The following is a 26,035-nucleotide window of genomic DNA, read 5'->3' on the forward strand; positions in this document are numbered from 1 at the left end:
CGCAGATTATCAAACGCGCAATACAGAACAGAACCAAGAAACACCGTCCTCCGGAACGACAACAATCAGCGAGTGAGGCAGGCCGTAACCATACTGGTGAACATGATGTCTTCAATTTACCACGTGCCAAGAAACAACCAATCCTCGCACGGTACGCAGAAAGATCAACACCCATAAGTCATTACACTTCACTTGGGATTTGCAGCAAAAAAGTTTGGAAGTGTTAATAAGCGCTAGGCTTTACACACTCACCTATAAGCACGAAAATAACGGTGTGAGCTGAGCCCTCTGCTGCAAATCCCGATGGTTCACTGTCGATGATTGTTTAAGTAGACGATCGGCATGAAAGCGCTGCGTGCGATGTCAAACAGAGTCGTCTGCGGTGCAGGTGGCGGCGCAGATCACCAACGTGTGGGAGGACGAAGACACGAGGCTGCTGGATGGCTGACTCGGTGACTGCAATCAGCTTGCAGTGTTATCGGCGATGAAAGCAGCTTGCTCCACTGGGATGCCGGCGCCTATAAGCATGAAAATAACTCTGTGAGCTGAGCCCTCTGCTGCAAATCCCGATGGTTCACTGTCGATGGTCCTTTAAGTAGACGATCGGCATGAGGGCGCTGCGTGCGATGTCGACCGGAGTCGTCAACGTGTGGGAGGACCAAGACACGAGGCCAAGACACGGATATATAAATCGAGAATTTCAAACATATACAAATTCGTGGCGATGCGTCCTTATTTGCTCACATAGAAAGAAATACTGCTGCTTCAACATGGTTCAAGCCTTCCGGGATCTATAGCAGGCTTCCACAGCTTTCTTTCTGTGTTATGTCTGACTTCGATGCGGACAAAAGCTTTATTCGCTGGCAGACTGCTTTCAACCACGCCTCGCACGCAACTGCGCGTGTAGCGAATTAACGGGGATTTCGTGGCGCAGATGGTTCGTGAAATTTCTCGCCCCAGATTCGGGTGATTGCCGCCGCCGATTGCGAGGTCTTACGCAAGGACATGTGAATTTTCCGCAAGCTAAAGTTACCACTGTATGAAGCTCTGGCTCCCGCGAGCCACTTATAATACGTCACGTTTTCGCAGCCAAGCAGAAAAAGGGCCGTGTATTGCAAGTCATAGTCTTGTTTAATCGTAAAAAACCGGGCTAAGTTGTCCGGTTTGTAAAATTTTATTTAGTTTGTCAATTTCGGCCCGGAATTACAAAAATAAAGTAGCTATAAAAACGCAAACTTTAGAACTGCTTTCTTTAAAAGTCATAAAACGTAACATATCGAGTAACAACTTAGTAAGTAACACTTCCACATCACGAGTAAGGATGACGCCTCGAGTAAGGCTCTTTACTCACGATTGGTATTATATCGTAACCTCCATCCTCTCAAATATACCTTGACTCAATGAACACATGGCAGTCTGATTCGCTGATGACTTAATTTAACGAAAACATCGTGTATGTCATTTCTTGTTGCTCGTCTATAATTCCAACTGAGCACTTGCCCAACAAAGCTAGAGTGGCGGTGGTACCGACTTACAAGTACCTCGGAATGCCTTTGCAGTCGAATTTAACAGGTAATACTCTATTATTCCCAGACTTGCATTTGCCAGTCGTGCACTAGGTTTAACAAAGCACCCGCCTTTAAATCTTCGAATACTTTCGTAAGTCACAAATAGAGGCCCTAAAATTGAATTTACATTAGCCATCTGGGGTCTATTTCAAAAATACGCTATATGCTATATTGAATCCGAACTAAGCCATGATGTTCGTTTTGTATTTTCTGACTATTCGTCGCACTCAAGCTTGTGGCCTTAAAAAATCGTGCCCACTTAATTTGGATACCACAGGTCCGCCAGCAAGCTAGGGTAACACTTATCAGAAATTTTATCACCATGAGTGCACGACGAGGTTTTATCTCACCCACTCTTACATTTCACGCCGCGAAAACTGTTGCAAGTTTAGGCATATAATATATCATTCCTTTATGTTCACGTACTCAGTTTAACCACACGCAATAATAGAAAGAAATAACATGTTACCGCCGGTTCCCACTGAATCAACTAACTAAACTTTGAGACCTTTAAATAAATGGAAAGGCTTAATTTTGTTTTCTTGTGTATTTTTTGCCTTGAACTACAGCTCGCCCTTGCGTATTCTTTATTTGTGACTTGTAATGTTCAAAGCAGGTAATATTTTTGTTGACTCATTCTTTGTGAAGCTCGTGATCCCTCCTGTAATACCGTCTCCGTTTTGGTTGTAGGTGAAGCAAAAATAATTGAAACACCGAAAGGACCATACCAAGCACAACCATTCCCTCAGCTGCGAGCAAGCGACAAATGTGAGCACGAATCAAAAATTCTTCAGGTCAAACTGGCGACTTCACGGAAAATTCACAAAGCCCAGAATAAGGCCTCTGATGTAGAAAATAGCAACATAAATACTTACGCAGTAATCCCAAGAACATGTAGGGCACAGTTGTTATTAAAAGAAGTCGAGCACAGCTCATATACTTTTAATAACATTCAAGGCCAGGAACGTTGGGCCAATATATTTACAAATGTCGTTGCCCAATTCCCAATGGATTTTCCTGGCTTATGCGTCGTAAATATGGACCAGACGTGGGTGCCCCAGTGGTCAGGCGGGCACCTGCACTGCCGGAAGAGATCCGCCAGATGCCCCCTTCCCCCAATGATTTCCACCACCGCTATGCTGTGTCTACCTTTTATGAGCACAGCGACTGGCCTGGCCGCTATAGCTTCAATTCTTAAGTTCGAAGAATACACCTGCGCTAGGCTACAGAACTATAATAAAAAAAGGAATCCGTACTGACTCCTTTCAGAGAGTCATTCGCTTGCTGCAGAATTGACCCCTTTGGATTCTTCGCTAGAGGGTCACCAGACTCTCTGTCAAGGAGAGTCCGAGGACTCCTAGGCCGACAGTCGAAAGAGAGTACGCAGGATTCCAAAATATGGTCACCAAGACTGCAAATAGGTGATCAAGGAAAGTCTGGTTTACTACTTTGTGGGCCCACCAATAAGGGTCCGCCAGAATCTTTTTGAAAGAGAGTCTCGAGACTCCTTCAGACCGAGAGTCCAAAGGGAGTATGTATGACGCTATCGGGTGTAGTCCTTGCGACTGGAAATTGACGAACATGGGGTTTTTTGTGACAGATTTTGTGACCGCTCTAATGGGGGTCGCCAGACTTCTTTTTAAAGAGGGTATTATTAGTTGAAGAATCAAGAGAGTCAGAAAGGAGTATGGAGGACTGCATTTGACACATGCGCTGTGAGATTGTAAGGTAAGCACACATGCATACAACAAATATCAATGCCAAAAAATAAATCTGTTATTACATACCAAGATAAAACAATACAAATATATATGACCTCCCCAATGAATATCGACTTGATGGATAGGAAAAATGACAGGTTAGACACAAAATCAGGACACTTAACATTGAGAGATATTTAAATTAAAACATGAAAAAATGAACAGTACTTGTAAAGAATTGATAAGATCACCACTCATATCAATGTAAATGGAACATCGTTGGCCTTTCAGAGAGAACTCATCTCAACATTTGATAGATTGGCAATACAAGTAAAGTGAAAATCAAACTTGAAGTCCAATATTGGCTCAGTGGGCTGCCTGCTTGGGTGGAAATACATCGTTCCTGGAACGTGCAAAAACGTGGCCCATAAGCGGAACATTTCGCTGCAAAACTTGAAGCAAGAACACAATTTATAAACGTTTAGAGCAAACAGCAATACTATGTTCATGCACGCCGCATGTGTTTGTACACTTAAAAGGTAACTATGATTATATAATAAATAAATAAATAAATAATAAAAGATGTGTAACCTGCGATTTTTTTTTCATTTTGGGTTGATACCTGCGATATCATAAGTGTAGCGTTGCAACAAATGTGGAGGAATTTCCAAATAAATAATTTTGAAAAGGAAACTTCTTACATGAGCCCGTACATAGAAGACTCACCCATTAAGGAGAGTCGGCAAAAAGCCCAATGAACGTTTTCTTTCCAGTTGGAACTGCATTGCGTTTTAAAATAAATCTTGCGCTATGGTAGCAATTTTGAGCATTACAGCGCGTTAGGCATGGGGAAAAATCTCACCTCAGAAGCAAATGCTCGACATTCCTTTTTAAGGAGAAACAGATATCTCAATGGACAATTCTTTAATTCATGGTTCGTGAAGTTTGCCAGTGAACGGAAGCGTTGTTTGGTTGGCGTGTGTTTTGCCTTTTACTTATCTCTAGTGTTTTCATTTTATTCTCTCCAGTCGCCAAGCAGAATTTCGTATCCCTTCGAACAGCAATGAACATTCCTATCGCTAAACAGGGATTGCTTTGTTTTTTCTTCATCCACACCCTTGCCCTCTATTTGATACACCAGTACGTAACCCTCCACCCCAAGATCATGCGTCTGTAAAATAACTTCAGAAGTTGCTCGATACTAAAATTGACTAAAAATATTGGCTAGCCTTGTGCATGGTTAAAAAAATTCACAGCATATCCACGGGGTGAATGATGATGAGTGGGCGAAGCTCCTGAGGGGAAATCATCGGTAAAACCGTGACTCTTCAGTGAAAGTTCGCCCACTACATCTGTGTCCGAACGTAACGTCTAGAAAGTCTCGCTTAAACCGCGCGTCGGCACCTTGGGGCTGAGCTCGCCTGATGCGTTTTGCAGACGCCTCACGGGCTCTCACTGCATCGGGGTCTGCCTGCCGATACGCGCGCTTTCTCGCCTCTTCCCGTTCTCTGACGTTTTGGAGATCCTCTTCGCGCCGCAGCCGTGCCGCTTCGCGTACGGCAGGGTCCTCGCGCCGTTGCCGTGACGCTTGGGCCTCTCGTTCTCGAACGCTGGGATCTTGGCGGCGTCGTCGCGCAGCCAGACGACACGCTTCTGCCTCCCGCTCTCGTACGGCAGGATCTTGGCGGCGACGTCGCGCAGCTTCACGGAGCGCTTCTGCCTCGCGGGCTCGCACATCTGCAGCCTTACATCGGGCGACTCCGAGCGCGCGCCAACAGCGAACGGATTTTATTACAACGCTCCCCGCCATCTAGTAAACAATCCAAGAACTAAACTAGAGGTAGCCACGCCATCTAGTAAACAATCCAAGCGCATCTTTTCATCATATACACCCGCCGCGGTGGCTCAGTGGCTAAGGCGTTGCGCTGCTGAGCACGAGGTCGCGGGTTCGATTCCCGGCCGCGGCGGCCGCTTTTCTGATGGAGGCGAAAAGCAAAAACGCCCGTGTGGACGAGATTTCGGCGCACGATAAAGATCCCCAGATGGTCAAAATTAATCCGGAGCCCTCCACTACGGCGCGCCTCATCGCCTGCGTTGCGTCGGCGCGTTAAACCCCACAATCAATCAATCAATCAATCAATCAATTTTTCATCATATACAAGTACCGCCATCTAGTAAACAATCCAAGAACTAAACTAGAGGTAGCCACGCCATCTAGTAAACAATCCAAGAACTAAACTAGAGGTGGCTACATACATACGTCGAGGCTGGACAGACCCACGCCCTAAGGAGCTTCGCCCCTAAAAAACTTGGGTCAGAAGCTTTGGTTATAGACTAGCCAAATTTTCCCCTGCTAGTGACGAAAGTTCGGCTACAGCGACTGCAGTACCATCCTGTCAATGAGAATTTTGCACGTAATTTTTTTGTAATACAGTCGAACACGGATATATCGATAACGGGTATATCGAATTATTGTCTATATCGAACTCATAAATTATCCCCTTGAAATTTCTGTGTAAAAGTATAGGAATTCGTACATTTATATCGAACCGTATTTTTCCCTACATTGGGTATATCGAACGCCGCGCGAGCTGGAAGGTGCTCTTCGGCGGTCGCTGCACCCCCGATTAAGGTTGAGGAGGATGTAAGGAATGCGCGGGCATGGCGAAGACTGGCTCGCGGAACTAATCCCCCCTACCGGAACGAATTTGCGCTTGCCCAGTCGGGCCCCGCTACCGGCCGCCGTACTGTTAGCGGACGGAGCCCGGTATGCTAAATCTCTCTAGGCACACAAGACCGAACGCTGGGAAAATGTGGCAGTGCGAGGTAGGGATGCCCCGACTGGGGGCCATACATATGATGACAGGCGCTTGGAACGGCATGAAGAAGGAGACCGTGGCCAACTGCTTCCGGAAAGCACGCTTTGTGACGGCCGAACTTTCCGAAGCTTTCGAAGACGGCGACGACGAGGACGTGTGCATGGGCGACACGTTTCGTGACTTGTCGTCCCTTTCCCGGCTGCTGTTCAAGCCGGAGTGTCTGCCGACGACTTCGTGAACGCTGACACCAATGTCTAGGCTGTTGCGAGCCTCGGTGACGAGGATATCGTAGCTGCGGTCGCAGGAGCCCAGGCCGATAGCTCGAGTGGCGAAGATCGTCCGGACGAGGAGGCGGCTACACGATCGTACTCCGCGGGTGAAGTGGCCGCTGCGTTCAGCTTGATTCGCCGTTGTTGCGACGACATGGGAGGCACTGGGCTGTCGCACCTGGACAGGCTCGAGAAGATCGGGATCAGCGTCTTTAATTTCATTTCCAGGATGAAGAAGCAGGCCAAGATCAGTGATTTTTTTACACGGAAATAAAGCATCCTGTTGCGTCGTAAGTGCGGAATTAGTTGTCATTCATGAATGCGCCCATCGGTAAGTGATCGTCCGCCATAGGTGAGGTCTCAGAGCCCATATTTTTTATATAGAATTTTTCATATATCGAACTATTTCGCGATCCCCTTGGAGTTCGATATATCCGTGTTCGACTGTATAGCAGTTGGTTAAAGACGGTCACGAGGAGACGGTTTAGAGCAGCGAATGAAACTATCGGGAGATATTAATAGCTTTACGGAGATGCCGAAGTTTTCAATGATAAGCATGCAAAAGTGAAATGCGACAGTTTTGATTGACGTAGTTTGTGCATACAACCCATTCGTAAAAAGCTTGTGGGATATGAGGGGTTCCTCGGGGACCTTGCCAGCATTCTGGGGCAGGCCCCCACGCCAGCTCCCGGCGTGTCAACCACGTGGGCTCCCATGCCTACGGCTGCCCAGTGAGGTTCGCCGATACGAGAACACAGTAGACAGTAGTGCCGAAGCGCAGCCGTTTATTTGGGGAATCCCAAAGCATGCGAGCACAATGCTCGACGGCGTTCACGAATCACGCCGTCCGGGTCGTGACCGGGAACGGGAGGCAGGCACTCACGGCGCGCGACAAACAAAGCTCCCACCTGAGATGCATGTATCCACCACCGCCGCGTTCCGCCGATCTCGCCGCAACCGGGTCAACCGGGTCTCCGACGAGACTCTCCTCGTCTCTCGCGCCTCCCGCGCCCGCGCGCCTATCCCCGCACACATCGGTGGTGCCATCTCTCGGAGGACGCCGACGAACCAGCGGAGCGCCGGACCGGTTCCAGCGCTCAAGCGTCTCTCCCGAAGCGCTCGCTGGCTCGGGATCGCAGGTCGCGGTTCTCCACGATTCCCACACTCCTTGCCCCTAAAACTGGACGCCACTTGAGCTCGAGTGACGCCACGGTGCACCACACTCGTCACGTCTCAAGTCAGCAAAACAGGCACCGAACGCCACTCCCATGCCAGTCCACACCAAGGTTCGCCACACGATACCGTCGTCGTGATGCACGCTTCACAAACCCGCAAACACATTGCAGTTGTTCCGAGTCTCTCGCGGTTGGGCAGCACAGCGGGTTGGCAGGCCCAGGGGGGTAGCCTGCAGCCGCAGCCGACGAACGCCGGGGTCGCGCCATGATGCGACCCCCACTCCCAGCTCGAGGCGCCAATAGGAACGGCCGCGCCCACTGCGGCTGCCCGAAGGCTCGCGCCGGTCGAGTAGGCGCCAGATCCCGGCACCTCCTGGGTTCCGTGGCCGCTTCGGCCGCGGGTCCTCCCGAACGGTTGGCTGCCGCCAGGCAGGCCGGAGCAGTAACTGGCGGTAGCATTGCGGGCCGCGCTCTGCCCCACTGGTGGTTCAGCAGGCCATCCTCACTGTCCGTGGCAGTGGTGACTGGCGTGGCTCCCGGTGGTATCCGTATGCTGCAGGTCTCGCTCTCACCGACTGGTGCAAACGATTCCCAAATTTGCAGTGGGGAGCAGCGGGACTCCGCAATCTCCTGTGACTGGCCGCAAACCTTATCGACGATCTCGCCAAATAGGGTAACAAAGATGCTCGAGGGGACTCCCCCTTGCACGTTCGCTTGCTCGCGGAATCACGAGTCCAGCAACTGTGCTCCAGCAGCCACCCCCGCCTCGAGGCAGCTTGCCTGACTATTACGGGGGGGTCAGCATCGAAACACCCATCCGAGTAATTTCGGCCGGGTGCGTTGGTCGGCAAAGCTGCGTCAGCATCAAGCAGGCGGGCTCCTGCAACTCACTCGCAGCAATACAAGCTGCTGTAGAGCCAGCGCCAACCGCAATACCAGCGGCTTACGGGCGCACATCACCGGTATAGGTCGCCTGAGAGTCCGTCTCTTACTAAGACTGGCGATCTCTCGCGACCAAGGAGCCCGCTGCCGAGCCGCGCGAAGCTCTTACTGCCTAAACGCAATCTCGAGCGGAGACTTCACGGCATCGAGACGCACGCACTCCGGAAGCACGGAGACAACGGTCCCATTGCTCCCGCTTCCACCCGCAGTGAGAGGAGACTGATTCTTCAGCGATCCCCCTCGGTCTTTTTCAGGCGTCAAATCGGCAAACACTCCGCCTCGGACTCGAAGCGCAGTAGCGGCGGGCTCATCATGCGGCTTGCGAACTCCCAAACACCGCACCCTCGCTCGGTAGTGTCCGCCGCGCCTCCGGGAAACTTCAACCGGCGCCGCCGGCGCGACTGCGAGGGGACGGCGCTACGAGGAAGACGACTCACCGCCATGGTGGAACAAGGCCTACACACCTCCCGTCTCGCAAGCGGGCCGTGACTGCGGTGCTCGGAGGTATCCTACTGACTCACCGCCTGGTGCGGGTAGGAAAGTTTACACATTTGCCGTCACGGCTATATCGGGCATCATAACTGTCTGCCTGCAACCGACTGGCGCGAGGCGCTTCGTCCGAAGTCTTCCGGACAAAGGGTAGCGGGCTACGACTGCAGCAACGCATTTCTAGGGAAGCTAGCAACCTCGAATTCGTCTGAATACGAGACCCACGTTCGGGCGCCATGTGGGATATATGAGGGGTTCCTCGGGGACCTTGCCAGCACTCTGGGGTAGGCCCCCACGCTAGCTCCCGGCGTGTCACCACGCGGGCTCCCATGCCTACGGCAGCCCAGCGAGGTTCGCCGATACGAGAACACAGTAGACAGTAGTGCCGAAGCACAGCCGTTTATTTGGGGAATCCCAAAGCATGCGAGCACAAGGCTCGACGGCGTTCACGAATCACGCCGTCCGGGTCGTGACCGGGAACGGGAGGCAGGCACTCACGGCGCGCGACAAACAAAGCTCCCACCTGAGATGCATGTATCCACCACCGCCGCATTCCGCCGATCTCGCCCCAACCGGGTCAACCGGGTCTCCGACGAGACTCTCCTCGTCTCTCGCGCCCGATCGCGAGCCAGCGAGCGCAATCGGGAGAGACGCTTGAGCGCTGAAACCGGTCCGGCGCTCCGCTGGTTCGTCGGCGTCCTCCGAGAGATGGCACCACCGATGTGTGCGGGGACAGACGCGCGGGCGAGAGAGAGAGAGAGAGAGAGAGAGAGAAAGTGTTCATGTTAATAAACACTTTCTCTCTCTCTCTCTCGCCCGCGCGCCTATCCCCGCACACATCGGTGGTGCCATCTCTCGGAGGACGCCGACGAACCAGCGGAGCGCCGGACCGGTTTCAGCGCTCAAGCGTCTCTCCCGATTGCGCTCGCTGGCTCGCGATCGCAGGTCGCGGTTCTCCACGACTCCCACAAGCTGAATAATAAAAACCACATCCCACTATGCCTCGTAATACCGTTTAACCACTGAACTACACCAGCTTCCTCGAGGTACCAGGCGTTTTATTAGGCGCATGGTCACTGCGAGGAAAGAGTAGATACATTCTGAACCGTTATTAAGGGAAATTTATTCCACACTCATGTACCTTTCCAAACACTATAATGAAAGTGAGGGCTGCGGGGTCGGTAACACATGTTGAACATGAATAATCTACGATAACAGGTAACACTGCCTGCTTCATAGTAGTTGAGGTCATTCTGTCATGTCCTTCGCCTGCTATGAGCACCCGCTGGATACCACAAATCTCGGAGCCTGCATGGTGACAAAATGACTGCACTTGCGTATCCATTGAAGGGGCGATGGAACGACTTCGAGTTCCAGCTTTACGTTCTTTACACAAACAGAGCGACAGGCGAGAAAAACGTCTCGAAGTATACATGAATGCAAAAGATGCAGGTTCGTCAGGTTTTCTCGCCTTCCGCCCTATTAGAACCCGGTAAACGAGTCTGTACACTCCCCTCCCCCCACACGTCCTTGAAACAGCGTATCGGCGTGCACTGGCGACAAGCCATCCCTGTCTACCGAATTCTGGCAGGTGCACGGGCAACATCTAAAGCATTGTTAGCCGCAAAATTATATTCTACCAAAATATACGGATCGTGAACCTGTACGAAATGCCTCCTGCTTATATGACGAAATCAGCCGCTCTTGCACATTTCCCCGTTTCTTTTTATGTTGACTTCCCGTTCCTCAGTCAGCTTGAAACGAACTGATCAAAGCGCACACAACCTTCCTCGCTTGAAGACGTCAATGCGCTAGACCAAGTAAAGCAAACTTTCACTGCGCCTCTGACGAGCAGTGGCGAGCGCGTTCAAGGCCGCCGTTTTAACCTTGTTTAACACTCGGGGGCAGCCCGCGCCAACGGACATGCTGCGCCATTCGCGTAGACATGTAGGCCGTGGAATTTCGAAAACCTGCTAGACACGCTGAAATGCGTTTGAGCGTTTCTGGCACGACAGTTCGCATAGTATTTGAGATAGCATATTCTACACACTTGAGCGTTCTTTGCAGATATTGCGCACGAAGTTTCTTCATTAGGGAAAATCTCTCACCGCAGTGAACACTTCACTTGTGTCTATCAGATGCACTTGCTGTGTTGCTGCAGCTCCGCCCGTATTGCTTCCGTTATCGAGGACTCTGTCCTCTTGAACACGGCAGGAACACTGTAAAATCATCGCGACACCGGCCAGCGAGATCACTTAGTTAGGAAACACCACCCTAACGGCCACAACATAAATGACGCCTCGCCAGAGGAGCCCACAGCCAAGCAAAAAAATTCCACTCCGCTTGCACGGTGATGACACGACGCCTGCGCACGGGGGTCACGGAACGCCCGATGTCACACCGATGGCGGCCAATAAGAGCAGCATTTTTTTGTTGCGGTTTTCTTCACTCATCGTATCAGTCCCCCTTTCCCACAAGGTTTCACCGCGAACGGAGTCGGAAAAGAGTTACACAAACCCTGACAGTCTTGTGATTCTCTGCAAGAGTCCCCCATCGTTAAAAGGAGTCATGGTTGCCAAGACTCTTTTCTGACCCCGTTTTTTTAGAGTGGCTGTTCCGCTAAATTGTTGGCTTGTATCGCAGAAACCATGATTAAAAAGGCAAATTTAGGAAACCAGATCAGCCACAATCAGTTCGAATCCGGAAGATCGCGGACTACGGCTGTGTCATATTTGCACGACTGTTCCACCACCTAGCCGTATGGGAAATGCCGTATTCCAAAAGGTGTACAATTTTCTACCTCTCCACATTTTTTTCAGAAGCGCTATATCAATACCGATCATGACATCTGTAAGGAGCATTTTTTTGTTGCAATTGTATGCCATGGCACGAAGTCCTACCTTGCAAGTGTACGTTAGCTCCCGTTTGGCGCTGAGACGCAAGGGAGCGGTGGTGGGGTCTCCATATACACCGGTAGAGGTAAGGTAGTCTGCCAGGGTGGAGACGTGTGCCTTGCAGGTGTCGCATTCTCCCCATCTGTAAGGAGATAAAGGAAAGAAATCATCAGGTCCTGCTTCCTCTTAAAATAAATGTGGTGTCTAAAAGTAGGCTTAGGCGCAACCATGAAACAGCTTGGCTGTGGGGCACTCCGTACTGCGCAGTCGTATTCCGCAGAAGAGCAGCATCGCGAGGTACTTGAACTTGCTCCAAAAATCACCACACAAAGGCGGATCAGCAAAGGTTTTAGGGTTGCATCATGGCTGCCATGGGTGCAGTCATGGATGATTGCAACCAATCGGCCCAACGCAAGGAGGTTATTTTTTGTAACCTCCTTGGCCCAACCGCTTCCGCCATTGACAGTCCAGAGTCACCATGAAATATTGCTAGTGGCACGGGCTACTCAGTGAGCGTAATCGGAGTGGACGGTTGAGCAAAAGTAAAGACAGACTGCTCCCATCCAGTACGGCAATCATCGCTTGTGTAGGTCCGCATCCGCAAGCGATCAGCTTGCAGATTGATTTTACCCAACCGGCCGAACCGCGTCCGCTCACTGACCAGTCCGAGTCACAATTAATACTGTGACGTGGCAATGAAGGCACTGCTCGCAATAAAATTTCCCCGCATTTCCCCGAGGGGAAGAATGTGAAAGTGCGAATGCACGAGTTGAATTTGCGCGGTTCGGTAATGTTCGCGAAAGAGAGATCACACACACACACACACAACTACAAAGAAAGAAAGATGCATTTATTCACAGACACCTATTTGTGTTGTCGTTGTACTTGATTGCTAGAGCGGATCTCAGCTTTGAAATTTCGTGTAAGTACTCCTTTAGGCGGGTGCATTAGCCCTTCTCACGCCCGATTCCTGGCCAATCCCCCACGTGGGTATGTGCCATGTCAGCGGCCAGGCAGCGCGCGCCCATCTCCCCCCGTTGCACAGGAAGACGAGGAGATTCCTGGCCAATCCCCCACGTGGGTATGTGCCATGTCAGCTGCCAGGCAGCGCGCGCCCATCTCCCCCCGTTGCCAAGGAAGACGAGGAGCGCGCGCACCCACAGCTGTTGCTATGTGGACGGACGGCGGTCGCCGGAATTCAGGGTCGCTTATAAAGTGCATTCGCACTTAAAATGTGTTGACAGGCAAATACGAGCTGGTAGCTAAAGCAGCAACAGTGTTCCAGGTACAGCGCGCACGTCCGCCAGACTCTCAGCGTCGTCGTCGTCTCTCTCTCAAGGCTGTGTGCCAGCTTGGCAGTGGCGCATATCCCTGGAGGAGAGGTTGGCCATAACTCAACACCTGGATTGCCAATGTGCAAGAGCCCCTGACAATATTAACAGAGACGCTAGCTAGTCAGTGAGCGCAAGCGGTGTGACCGCTTGGGTTAGATCAACTGTGACTGCAATCATTGTCGGAGTAGTGCAACACTCCTTAGGCCTTTATTTGCGTTGATTTTACCGAACCAGAAAAACAACTTCCACTCAGTGACTAGCCACAGTCACTGGTAATTATTAATAGTGACAATGGTTAGTCACTAACCGAAACCATTTCTCGGATTGATTAAAAATGAAGGCTGACTTCTCTGATTCTCTACTTTAATCCAAGCTTGAGTAGTTCCCTATCTCCAAGTGATCACTCAGTTTTGATGTTACCCAATCGGCCGAACTGCTATTGTCTGTTTATTAGCCAGTGTGGCCATAAATTATTAACATTGACGCTGCCATGTCAGTGAGGCAAAGCGGTTAGCCGATTACGTGGTATCAGCTATGACTGCACCTATAGCGGACAGATACAACACTACAGTGACCGCTCCTGTACAATATTACGAGCTGCTGTCAATCCGCATCTGCAAGTCATTCTGTATTGATTTTACCTGATCGGCGAATTTAAATGAGCTCCGTAATTAGTTATCGTGATTATGAATAATTAACATTGACCTTGCCTTGTCAGTCAGCGTAAGCGGTTCCGCCGATTGGGTGAACTGTGACTGCCTCGGTGTCGTCCTGTTGCACCTGTCGCCCTTTTCCATCTGCCAGTGCTCACGATGTGTTGATTTTATCCAATTGGTCAAATCGCTTCCTGCCACGCAACAGCTATGACTGCGCCCATGGCGTTCATGCTGCTACACTAGCGATAGCGTTGACAGGTGTTTTGCAATTCTGCCTGAAAGGGCTGCCGCGTCAAGGATCGAGCCCACGTGTTCAAATTGATCGGATTCCGTATTGTTGAAGTGACTCATTTTGTCCAACTGCGCTACCAAAGCGTGTTGTTTCAACTGTGATGTATTCGAGGGCTCTTGAGAGTCTGGCATTAACTTGGTTAGTTTACTGTTAGCGACATTTGGTTACGATGAATACTTGTATTTTATTTTTAAATGCCACACTATTAGGCGATGCAGTTTTCTCTGGTGGTTGACCCGGCGAACTTGCGAAGGGAAATCTCGCCGAGCGATGACGACATCGCACTCGCCGGCACCACCGGAGCTTTGACTCGTCCGCGCTCGTCCGGGACAGGTGGCGCCACCTGTAAGAGGCGCGATACAACTGGTTCAACCACGGCTTAGAAAACGCATCGCAGGGTGGCTCGCTCTACCGCTTGTGGCAGAGAGTGGTGCAGCTTCGACAATCAAAGAGGAGGTTATTGCCAGATAAAAAGATGCGTAAAGGCAGCGAGGTGATAACGCTAAACAACTTCTTAATTATCAGCGCACACGCCAGACCCCGCAAGCCAAACTGTGGCCACCGAGCGCGTTCAACAATTTCAAGGAAATACTCCTGCCACTGCGCCCTCCTCTATCTTGGAGGTTCACCGCAAAGCCGGTGGGCATCCGTACAATGTGCATACTTTAATTACCGAGTGTTCATTGCTCTCTGGGCACATAAATTTAGCCGAACCAGAAACGAGGTAAATGAAGCCGCCAGCTTCGCTTTTTTTTCAGCCTTCGTGCCACTAGTTCAAATCTGCCTCAGCTTTTTTCATTGAAAACGAAAAACTTATTCAAAGCTTTTGCGGAACACGTCTCACTACCGTGGCTCTCCCGGCGTCTTATGGCGTTTGCTTGTAACATCTGCCCCCGTCTGCTCTCGCCTGGCTTTCGTATTGTCCCCAAAACACCAAACGCCTTATTGTTATTCCAAAACTTCCACCTCACGTAGAGTCGTCCCAATATAGAGTGCGAAAGGTTTATCAGTGAACTCACATTTGGCTTCTGGTTGGCGCAGAAACCAAGCGAGCTGCGTATGAGAATTGCCACGTGACCGAATAATCCCTCTCAGGTGTGTACTCCTCGAACATTTCCGTACCCAGGTTAACAAATAACCACCAAGAAAACAGTCGTGCTGAACTCTCAACAATCTAAAATCAAACGTTGCACAGTCGGTACCAACATTCAAAAGAATGGCCGACGAAATTTCTTGAACGCCCAAATTATCCCCCTTTGTGAGCGCGTTGGTCCACTCCAGGTACAGCGCCGAGGAGTAAGCAAGACGGACCGTGTCCTCATTGACACATTCCTGCCACAAAACCAGCCGCCGACGTGAATTCCAAATGAATACTGTAACCCCTCAAATATTCTCGCTCCCCTCGCCACTACCAGTAATAATGGCACTTGAATACTCCCACAAATATTCAGCCTCTGCTCCCAGCAAGACAACAAAGCTGCGGCTCAGGCTTCCGAAAAGGACACAGTTAAGAGAAGTTCTTTCGATGCGAATATGTCCAGCCCGAGAATAAGCCACCGATAAAGCCCCCTAATTTTCGTTTATCAAGAAAACAAGGGCAAGAGTGGGGCAGAGAGAGACTGACTATTAAAGAGAAAGACGCCGATATGTTTGTCGACGTGAGCTCGCCGACATGGTACTCTCTTCAGGGAATGGAGGAGCGGGAGCAAAATGGCAATAGGTGTAGTTAAAAAAAGCGTACTCAAGGAAATATACTAAATAAAAACAAAATACAGTCCCGCATCACTGAGTTGTGTTAGAAGTTTCTTGAAATGAAGAGAAGGCTACAAAGTCGTAGATACACCGATTTCCTCGAGAAACTCAAATAGACGTATAGGGCTTTGGGCTGAGCAGAGGCAGGGCCCGTGGTTCAGGCGAACATGCTTGCAGCACGTTCCGCTCGCCTTCTACGCTACCCCAGCCCTCTCCGCATAAAAATAAGCAGACCCTACAAAGCTATCGAGCTGAACAGTAACAAGGATAACGGATCTGTCAGCGGTGTTGAAATATTAATTGAGGCGGTATACTTACATGCCTGTTGCCCGTCCGCGCAGTTCTTGAATACACGCTACATGCCTGCTTTCCTTGGAAACTGGCAAAAAGGCAAAGCGTTCGTGGGCTTTGTAACAATAGGCTAACTTGATGGGGGCATCATGGACGTCTTCGCGTAGCCGCGCAAGCGCCCGCACAAGATTGGAACGAACATTTCATAGGTATCCCTTTGACGAGCATTAAATTATGTTTTAAATTACATGCGCAATGGCATAGACTCTGCTAATACAAGCCCCTACTCTCGCTCGAAATTCAATTCTACAAGAACAGATTTCAAGCTTGGGCAGCTTTTTCTGCCCATTTGTTTCCTTAATTGTCACCTAACGAAGTGCCATTTAGCCCCGATTAGTGGCGATTGCTTTCCAATTGGCTGCCTCGAATTCAGCCGCATGCAGGAATCATAGAGTTTTACGGCGTGTAGAGTAACAAAAAGGACGCGGGTACTTCTCGTTCTTTATTTGGTCTTCCTAAATTACCAGACATGCACGCGCAACAAGATTCAGAAACGTTACCACCTTTTAGACTAATTAGTTCACTCCGTATCGTCACGCTGTCTGAAACTTTCCCGCCAGCAACATCAGCTTTTCCGCTGGTGGCCTTCGCCGCAGGTAAGCAACTCTCCCGCCATGGTACGCAGCATCGTTGTTGGTTGGGCCGCCACCATTCCTTTGTAAGCGTGCAGTTTTTGTTACCGGTGGCTGCATCGTCTCATTTTGGTTCTTGAGGCTTTCGTCACGCTGATCATGTGATACGTGGGTTCCATGGGGTCTATGACACAATCCTGAACGCCTCAGACTGTCCTGAGTTTTTGGAAAACCCAAACAATGTTTTTGTACGTTTTTATTTAATTATATAATAGGTAATACTACTGCGGCAGAAATAAGGTGGCTTAACATGGGGTAGATGGGGTACGGTGCCCACTTCTTCGAGGTGGTGTGGTCCCGAGGTAGCCTCTGCGAAGAAACGGCCAGGTCTTTCTGTTTCTTAAAGTACCCAAAAAAGGCTTGCCAGAGTCGATGTGCGTCAAATGGCCCGATGGGCGATGGCGGATCGATCCACTCTTGCGAGGTGCGATTCGATGTATATTCACTTCTTACTTTTCGACATCTCCTTCTATAAGGGACTATTAGGTACTTGCCAGTACTTGCTATTATACAGGGTGTCCCAGCTATGATGCACCAAGATTTTAAAAAAGAGTAATAGCGTAACTCGAAGAAAACCTAGTGGATAATGTTTGCAGTACTGTGGAGAAGCGGACAGCATTTTTTTCATTTATGAGACTTAATTAATTATTTGTAATTAATTATCTAACTCGCGAAGTACTGTCCTAATCACTAAAGTGTCAATGAGGCACTTGTAGGTACCCACGAGGGGCATCTAACTGCGGTATTTTCAGCGACGAACTAATTGCGTACACATTTATTTTGACTGATAAAGAAAACCCGCGAAATATGAAAAATACCACGTGACGGCGCGTCCGCGCGCATCGTAAAGCAGCGCCCTCAAGCAGGCTGCCTCTGAGTTAGCCAGAACGAAATAAATAAAAGAAAGAAAGAAGAAATCGCCACCGAGTTTGTGCCTTATCTGCCCACGCGCCTTATCAAGGTGATGCGCTGTGTCTTCGGGCGGGTAACACCGGAAGCAGTTGCTTTCAATCAGCTTATTTGGGGACGCTGCTTCAGAATGCGCGCGGATGCGCCATCACGTGGTATTTTTCATATTTCGCGGGTTTTCTTTATCAGTCAGAATAAATGAGTACGCAATTATTTCGTCGCTGAAAATACCGCAGTTAGATGCCCCTCGTCGATGCTTACAAATGCCTCATTTACACTTCAGTGATTAGGACAGGAAATATCGGGTTAGATAATTAATTACAATTAATTAGTTAAGTCCCATTAACGAAAAAAATACTGTCCACTTCTCCACAGTACCGCAAACATTATGCACTAGGTTTTCTTCGAGTAACTCCATCGCTCTTTTTTTAAAACTTGGTGCATGATAGCTGGGACACACTGTATATGACTTGCATATGACATCACCGCAGCCCTTTATAAAGTATTTCTCTCGGCTTTTGCAGCGTTTGCCTGAGACAAGAGCGGCGGATAAGTTAACCGCGTTCCATCGTTCATTCAATGCTCTATATGGCTATACAGGGATGTCAAAGACAGCTACGTTTACCTCTTGGTGTATTTGTCATCCCGAAACCCCCATTCTTGAAGCCGCTATATATTTTTCGCGTTACTCGCGCAAATCTACAGCCTAGCGCCGGCACACACCACATCCGAGGAAGCACTTAGCCTACGCTTCCCCTGCACACATCCCCATACTCCACTCACCGCTCAAAGCTCACCATGTTGAAACCCACGTGAGAAAAACCGCTATAAAGTGCAAATATACTGAATCTGCCGCCCTCCCACATCCACATCCACATCCCTCCGCGTGGCTCCAAAGGGAACTTTATTTACAGACCACCCATTTCCGTTTCCGGCCATCGATTTTCCAAACCACCACTGCATGCGTTTTTTCCACTCCGTTGCTGAGACTTCAGGCCCACTCAAGCTCCTTCGTAAAAATGGGCTGCCTTGTTCGCCAACGGAATAAGAAGCAGATACTCGGCAATCTTGTTCCCTGTGAGTGCGCCTTCCATTTCTGTGGTCACTCTCTACGCGGAACGAGGAAAGAAAGCGAACGGCACGCGCAATGTTGGGTAATGCTTTCGCAATTTAGCCGTACGACCTTCCTACATGTGGAGAGACCGGGGCTAAAATCGCCGGATGGAATAGCACAACTCTTACCAGGGACGGCACCAAATTTCTGAGGGTTAAATAATGCGAAGTAAGGTTTGCAGAAGTACCGCTTGTCGAAGTGTTCGCGCAGTTAGCTCAAGCGATGTCATTTTGATTTGCCGGTTGGGGTCAACCCGGGGAGACTAAAAGCGTTTAAAGCGCATGAAGTTGGGATAATATAAAGTAAGCAAAAAGAAAAAAAATTGCTTCAGATATCTTTTTTAGGATTCCCGGGTTTACAGGCACCATCTGTTGCAGAAGAACGAAGTCCGAAGCCACCGCAACGAAGGAATTATCATCATCATCATCACTAGCCTATCTACGCCCACTGCAGGGCAAAGGCCTCTCCCATTATTCTTGAATTACCTCAGTCCTGTGCCAATTGTGACCAATTTATCCCCGCAAACTTCTTGATCTCATCTGCCCATCTAACTTTCTGCCGCCCCCTGCAACGCTTGCCTTCTCTAGGGATCCACTCTGTTACCCTTAATGACCAGCGGTTATCTTGCCTTCGCATTACATGCCCTGCCCACGTCCATTTCTTCTTCCTAATTTCTACTAATATGTCTTTAACACCAGTTTGCTCCCTGACCCACTCCGCTCTCTTCTTGTCCCTTAATGTTACACCTATCATTTTCGGCCCCATTGCCCGCTGAGTCGTTCTCAATTTAAAGGAGCCATGAAGACAAAATACAAGTTGGGTTTATTAGAAAGACGGCTTAGTCCCGATAACAATGATACCAATACCATCGCAATCTTCGAACAAATAACGGAGATATGGAAAAAAACGTGTGGAGCAGTCGCGACACCCTAGCCAATTTCCCGCAACTTTTCTATGACGTCACGCAACCTTGTTTGTGCGATTGGCGGCCGCCTAACTGACCTGTCGCGACGACACATGACTGGACGTCTGTAATGGGGCCTCTAGTTCCATTTGAACGCATCACTTGAATGCAAACGTGCAGTTAACGCACTGAAAATTATGTTTTATTGTTGGCCCGTATGACGTCATTCTTGCTCATAACACGTCACTGGGGCGCAAAATTTGAAAGCTTTTAAATACTTCTTGCTTTTTTTTCGTTAAAAAACATCTTTTGTGGCTGTAATGGAGCTGAGTGAGATACTGAATCCTAGTTCTTTCAAATTACACGAAGTTGTATTTTCTCTTCATGGCTCCTTTAAGTTGAACCCTCTTCGTGAGCCTCCAAGTTTCTGCCCCGTAGGTGAGTACCGGTAAGATGCAGCTGTCATACACTTTCTTTTTCAGCGACAATGGTAGGCTGCTATTCATTATTTGAGAACGTCTGCCATATGCACCCCACCCCATTCTGATCCTTCTAATTATCTCTGCCTCATGGTTGGGATCTCGGGTCACAACTTGGCCTATGTAGATATATTCGCTTACCACTTCCACTGCCTCGCCACCTATTTCAAACTGCTGTTCTGTCCCGAGGTTATTGATAATTACTTTAGTTTTCTGCATATTAATCTTCAGGCCCACGGTTCTACTCTGTTCACCCAGTGCGGAAAGCATGCTTTGCAATTCGTCCCCCGAGTTACTTAGCAAGGCAACGTCATCAGCAAATCTGAGGTTACTGAGGTATTCTCCATTAACCCTTCTTTCCACCTGTTCCCAATCCAACGTTCTGAATACTTCTTGTAAGCATGCTGTGAATAACATTGGAGAGATTGTGTCTCCTTGTCTGACACCCTTCCTTATAGGTATTTTACTGCTCTCCCTATGGAGGATGATGGTAGCTGTAGACCCATTGTAGATATCCTCTAGTATTCTTACATAATGCTTATTGACCCCCTGGTTCCGTAATGCCTGAATGACTGCTAGGGTTTCGACCGAGTCAAATGCTTTCTCATAATTTATGAGGGCTATATATAGGGGTTCAGTATACTCAGCGCACTTCTCTATCACCTGATTGATCGTGTGAATATGGTCCATTGTTGAATAACCTTTACGGAACCCTGCTTGTTCTTTAGGTTGACTGAAATCTAAGGTTGCAGAGATTGGGTTAGCGATTACCTTGGTAAATACCTTGTAGACGTCTGACAGTAAGCTCATCGGCCTGTAATTTTTCAAGTTTTTCATGTCGCCTTTCTTATGGATTAGGATGATGTTCGCGTTCTTCCAAGATTCCGGTACCATTGCGGTTATTAGGCATTGCGTATACAGGTTTGCCAGCTTTTCAAGTACAATTTCTCCGCCATCCTTCAAGAGGTCTGCTGTTATCTGATCCTCACCAGGTGCTTTCTCAACGAAGGAATAACTGTATCTTATTCACACTGAATTGCTTGTCACTACGATCATGGCGTCCGAAAGTTCCTCGTCTGCCTTCTTCTTTCCTCAGTAGCGTCTCCAAATCGTGTCCTCTTCATCTCGCTGCGCTGGTACAGCACTCGCGTCGTATGCGGGAGGTACCAAGCCCACCAGCTACCTTGTTTTGTCAGTCATCGCATCTCCATTGCGATGGCGGTCGAATGTTTTTGCGCTCCGAGAGCGAGAGGTCCTTTAGCGGCAATTGCCTCCAACAGGGCGTTAGAGCTTTCGCATGAGGCGCTATCAGTGTTTTGTTCCAGTTTCAAAGGGACGACGGTCGCAAAAATGTTTGCGATCCTGAAATGCCTTTAGTGAATTTTCAACTTTATTCACAAGAAATCTTACCAGGGCTAGCTATAAACCGACCTGCTTAGTCGGTTTATATATTAAGGAGAAGAAAAACCTCTCCTTTAAGTTGCTAGAACTAAATTTTTTGTAACTATAATCCTTCAACCTGATGCCAATAGACTTGCTAAGTCACTCCGCAATTGTGAATTCTACGTTGAGATTTGAGTGCCTTCATTCAAACAGCGCTATTAATCAAAATTGCAACCATGAGTCTTACGACACGTTAGCCGCAGTTGTGTTGTAGTACACAAATCGGGTCAGGTGCTTGTCGATTTATCGTTTTCCTTGTAAAACGTCACTCAAATCACATTTTTCTCGTCCCGCGAGCTTCCCAGGTCATGTCGATTATATGTATGTATGTATGTATGTATGTATGTATGTATGTATGTATGTATGTATGTATGTATGTATGTATGTATGTATGTATGTATGTATGTATGTATGTACGTGTGTATGTATGTATGTATGTGTGTATGTATGTGTGTATGTATCTATGTATGTATGTATGTATGTGTCACATATGTGTGTGGGAGAGCGATAGAGCGACCATTAATTGTCTCCACAATGAATACGGTCATGATAATGTCATCTACCTGCATCAATACTGGAAATCACGCCCAAATAATCACGCATATATGACCTCGGCTTAACAGCATGTACCTTGCTAAAGGCGCTTACATTTTCCAATGGTTGCAGGATTTCGAGCCGGAGATGTGCCCAATCTGTGATCCACGGAACCAAAGGTGTTTAACCGCTGACTGTACGTACGAAATATTCGAATGGTAAAGTTTAGGCAAAAACCGCGCAAGGTAAAATGTCGACCGCAGACGAAGGCTCGATGACACTTTGCTGGACAGACAACTTTCATGAAAGTTTACTAGAAAAAAACAAAATTAGGCAAGAACAGAAATGATAACGTGGACACATATTGTGAAATTGAACAGTCACAAGTTTATTTCAAGATGATGCAGGGGTCGATGTACCAGGGCAGAAACCTTCCGGAGTCCCGCTGGTGCACGAATGGGCCCGCTTTGCAGAACTTAATTGACCGCCTGAAGTCGACAACCTTCGTTCTCTTATTGCTGGATTTCATCCGTGCAAAGTCTCGCCATGTGTCAGCATTTCGCAATAAGCTTGTATGTTATACTTTTTTGTAAAGTATCGCATCAGGTGGTAGGATCAGAGAAATAGGCTCTGTTGGCGGCAAAACAGGGCAAGCGGATAAAAACCGGGAAATATACATGAGCAACCAGTGCTGCGCTGGACAGCTGCTTTATAAATGGATGGGACTGACGTATATGTCGATTATTCCGGAGAGTGTGAGGTGGAAACTTTCCGTAAGACCACTAGGCTGCTGATCGCTGCTATAAGAAGTTTTATGGACCTTGTTAGCAGCACAAGGTACCGCTGCCAGAACATAAGAAAGGGATGTCTTCTCACAGTAACCGACCACAACCTGAGGCGCTTCATGTTGAAATATTGTGCTGCTTAAGAAAGAGTTCGTGACCACTGAAACACCTCACAATCAGAGGGGAGCATCCTCTACTAAGCTAGTGAAGTGGTCGACAGTAACTAATTTCCCTAGGCAACCATTCCAATTGGAATGAGGTGGCTCGTACAAGTCCATGCCTCGGAGAGGCAGGAAGCAACGACGGTGATAGTGCACATCGTGATAGGAATGCCGTATCTAAACGCTTTTTAACGGCATCAACGTAATGGTGTAGTGAAACTGCTGCACACGCAGTATCCATGTAAACGCCCTGGAATGCTGTAAGCTGCTGTAAATGCCGTGAAACGTTTTCATCCTAAAAGGGCTATGAAGAGAAAATATAAGTTCAGTTCAATAAATGGACTATTTTGTCCCGACACAATACCAACTATGTTACCAATACATATATATATATATATATATATATATATATATATATATATATATATATATATACATTACCAGAGTGATAATAGGGTACACATACTACAGAAAAAAGGAAAGCTACCTACCAAGAACGGCTTTAACTTTGACCGGGCCAGGGTGCGCATGGGATTTCCGTTCATAGAGGGACATGCCCCGGAGCTCCTGCTTTGTGAATAGTTGCCTCATCAGGCCCCTCGCGAACCTGCATGAGCCTCGGGGCAGCATTCCTTCAAAGCCACCAGTGCTGGCTCTTCCACCACTACTCTCGGTCCAATGTCAACCTAAAAACAATAAAGAATCATTTAGCAGTTGTAGTATTTCTTTAAAACTGTAAATATACAAGATACAGCGTTGTGTTCAAAAATATTTGCCTCGCATAGTTGACGGCACCGGCTTGGCAATACAAACTGTTGTTGGAGCAGTTTACATCTCTCAATTTCGTGCAAGCAGCCCTGGACTATTCGCTTACATGTTTTGCATTTTCTGAATCTAATCCAAATCCTTTATTCAAAAAACGTTTTGCCAGTAAAACACTTCTCTATAACTCTCAAGTGGTCTGCCCGAGAGTGCACACGACACATCTGCTGATAGCAGGTGTTTTCAAACCGGTAGCATGTAGGAATTTCCGGCTCAATAAAACGTTTGCTTTCTCTTTTTGCCTCGCTCTTTGCCTTGGCCTCAGCCCCTGCTTAAACCGTGATAAGCGCTGTCTATGGTGCCGGGCGTTGAAGCAAAAAGCAATTTCATGAAATCGAGCTGACCAAATATTTGGGTCATTCCCAGAGGCAGAAAATTTAACACCAGTCATTGGCTAAGCCCGCGCTCAATGACAGTCTAGTGTTATTCAAAGGCGTGTATGATGCCACGTTCAGCCAACATGCTCTCAGTAATATCGCTATTACTGACCACATTCAGTCCAACTTATTCAAAATTGTGCCAACAAAGGCAGTCAGCAGGTTGTGATTACAAGCAATGGCAGATTTCAGTTTATGCTAGCAAGTCGAACAAGTGCTTCAGTCAAAGCTGTTATTCATCAATTTCAAAGTTTGACAGCTGTGCGTGTCCTCGCGAAAGTCATGTACTGCCTGAGACAAAAAATGGCTAATAAAAAATTCACGGAAAGATACATGCAGAGGATTGGCGCTTCGTGGTAAAAGACGAATATATGACAATTTTGTGCAGTCTGTTTGCAATGACTACACTGGCAACATCCCATTTCCACCTGCATCTTCAGCCCAAGAGTGTGCTTGCCTTCGGGGTATTAAGGTAACCATTAGACTTGTGCAAAGATGCTTAGGGATCAAATGCTGATTTTGTAAATACATACTCCTCTGTATTTTCAACAGAAATCAACGAATTTGTTATATCTCTTGGCTTTATGTTTCCTAGCTAGAGTGAAGTAAGGTTTAGGCCACGTCGGGCACAGGGCACCTGAGCCTGTGCCCCGCACCCTGAAAACTTTTTTTTTCAAGCAATCGTTCACATTAGGAAGAGGATATAGTGCCGGCCGCCAGTACTTCAGCTCGTAAAGATAATTTGACGCCATCTCTCCTAATTGGTTCAACACACTGGCCTTTATGTGACTGCTAGTTCTGCCTCCCAGACTAGCGCTGTCAGGTGTGGTTGCATGGCGCAGCGTTCATGCCTCCCATTGTGCTGAAAGGCGCTGGTTTGACTCGACCTCCATCAAATATTTTTTTTTTCATTTTCGTTAACTTTGCTTTTAGAACTTCTCTTTTCCTTTAATCACTGTATTTTTTCAGAAAAGTGGTACTAGGTAATACAGGACTCCTCCGTTCTGTTGCGGAACTGCGTCTGGAGTTTGATTCATTCGAAACAGTAGCCTTCGCATGGTGGGTCAGATCTTTAGCTGAAGTTACATTAAAATAACGCATACACGAAAACAATGCAGCAGTGCGGAAGACAATAACACAGAGATTGAAGGCAAAATAAGGAGTTCCTGTTCAATAGCCGCACCCTTCAATTTGTTACACTTATATACAGTACTTCTCACAGGCTATGGTTGCATCATACCTTTTAGGTCGTCCTCGAAACGCCATGCATAAACCATGCAGTGCGCAGCGCAGCTACCGTACTTGTAATCTTGGTGGCCACCATCGCAATAGGCGTGCCGTCCTCTTGAAGATCGACAGCAAAATCAGGCGTCGGGAAACTGCCGTACTCGCGCACGCGCGCGCGCCCTGTTTTTCGACCAGAACTCTCACTCCATTCCCCGCAGTTATGTTTCATCATGGCACCGTTTTCTGTACTTACATATTATTCTCTCCCCCCATCGCTTTCTAAATTCTCATCTCTTTTAACCTGTTCCATGCTCGTCTTAAAGCATCGCACAAGGCACATTAATCGCGAGCAACAGGAAGAAAGCTGTAAATTTGCACAGAACACTGAGAACGCCCACACCACACCG

The 26,035-nt window shown here is 48.2% G+C and overlaps 1 protein-coding gene across 2 annotated transcripts in view; it reads left to right on the forward strand.

Moving 5' to 3' along the window:
• LOC144149144 (uncharacterized) overlaps window positions 1-26,035 on the forward strand; it is a 580,336-nt gene that overhangs the window by 514,694 nt on the left and 39,607 nt on the right. The window lies entirely within an intron of this gene.

The sequence above is a fragment of the Haemaphysalis longicornis genome, unplaced genomic scaffold (genome assembly GCF_048455015.1).
Source record: "Haemaphysalis longicornis isolate Haplotype H1 unplaced genomic scaffold, Haemaphysalis longicornis Haplotype H1 scaffold_8, whole genome shotgun sequence".
NCBI classification, from domain to species: domain Eukaryota; kingdom Metazoa; phylum Arthropoda; class Arachnida; order Ixodida; family Ixodidae; genus Haemaphysalis; species Haemaphysalis longicornis.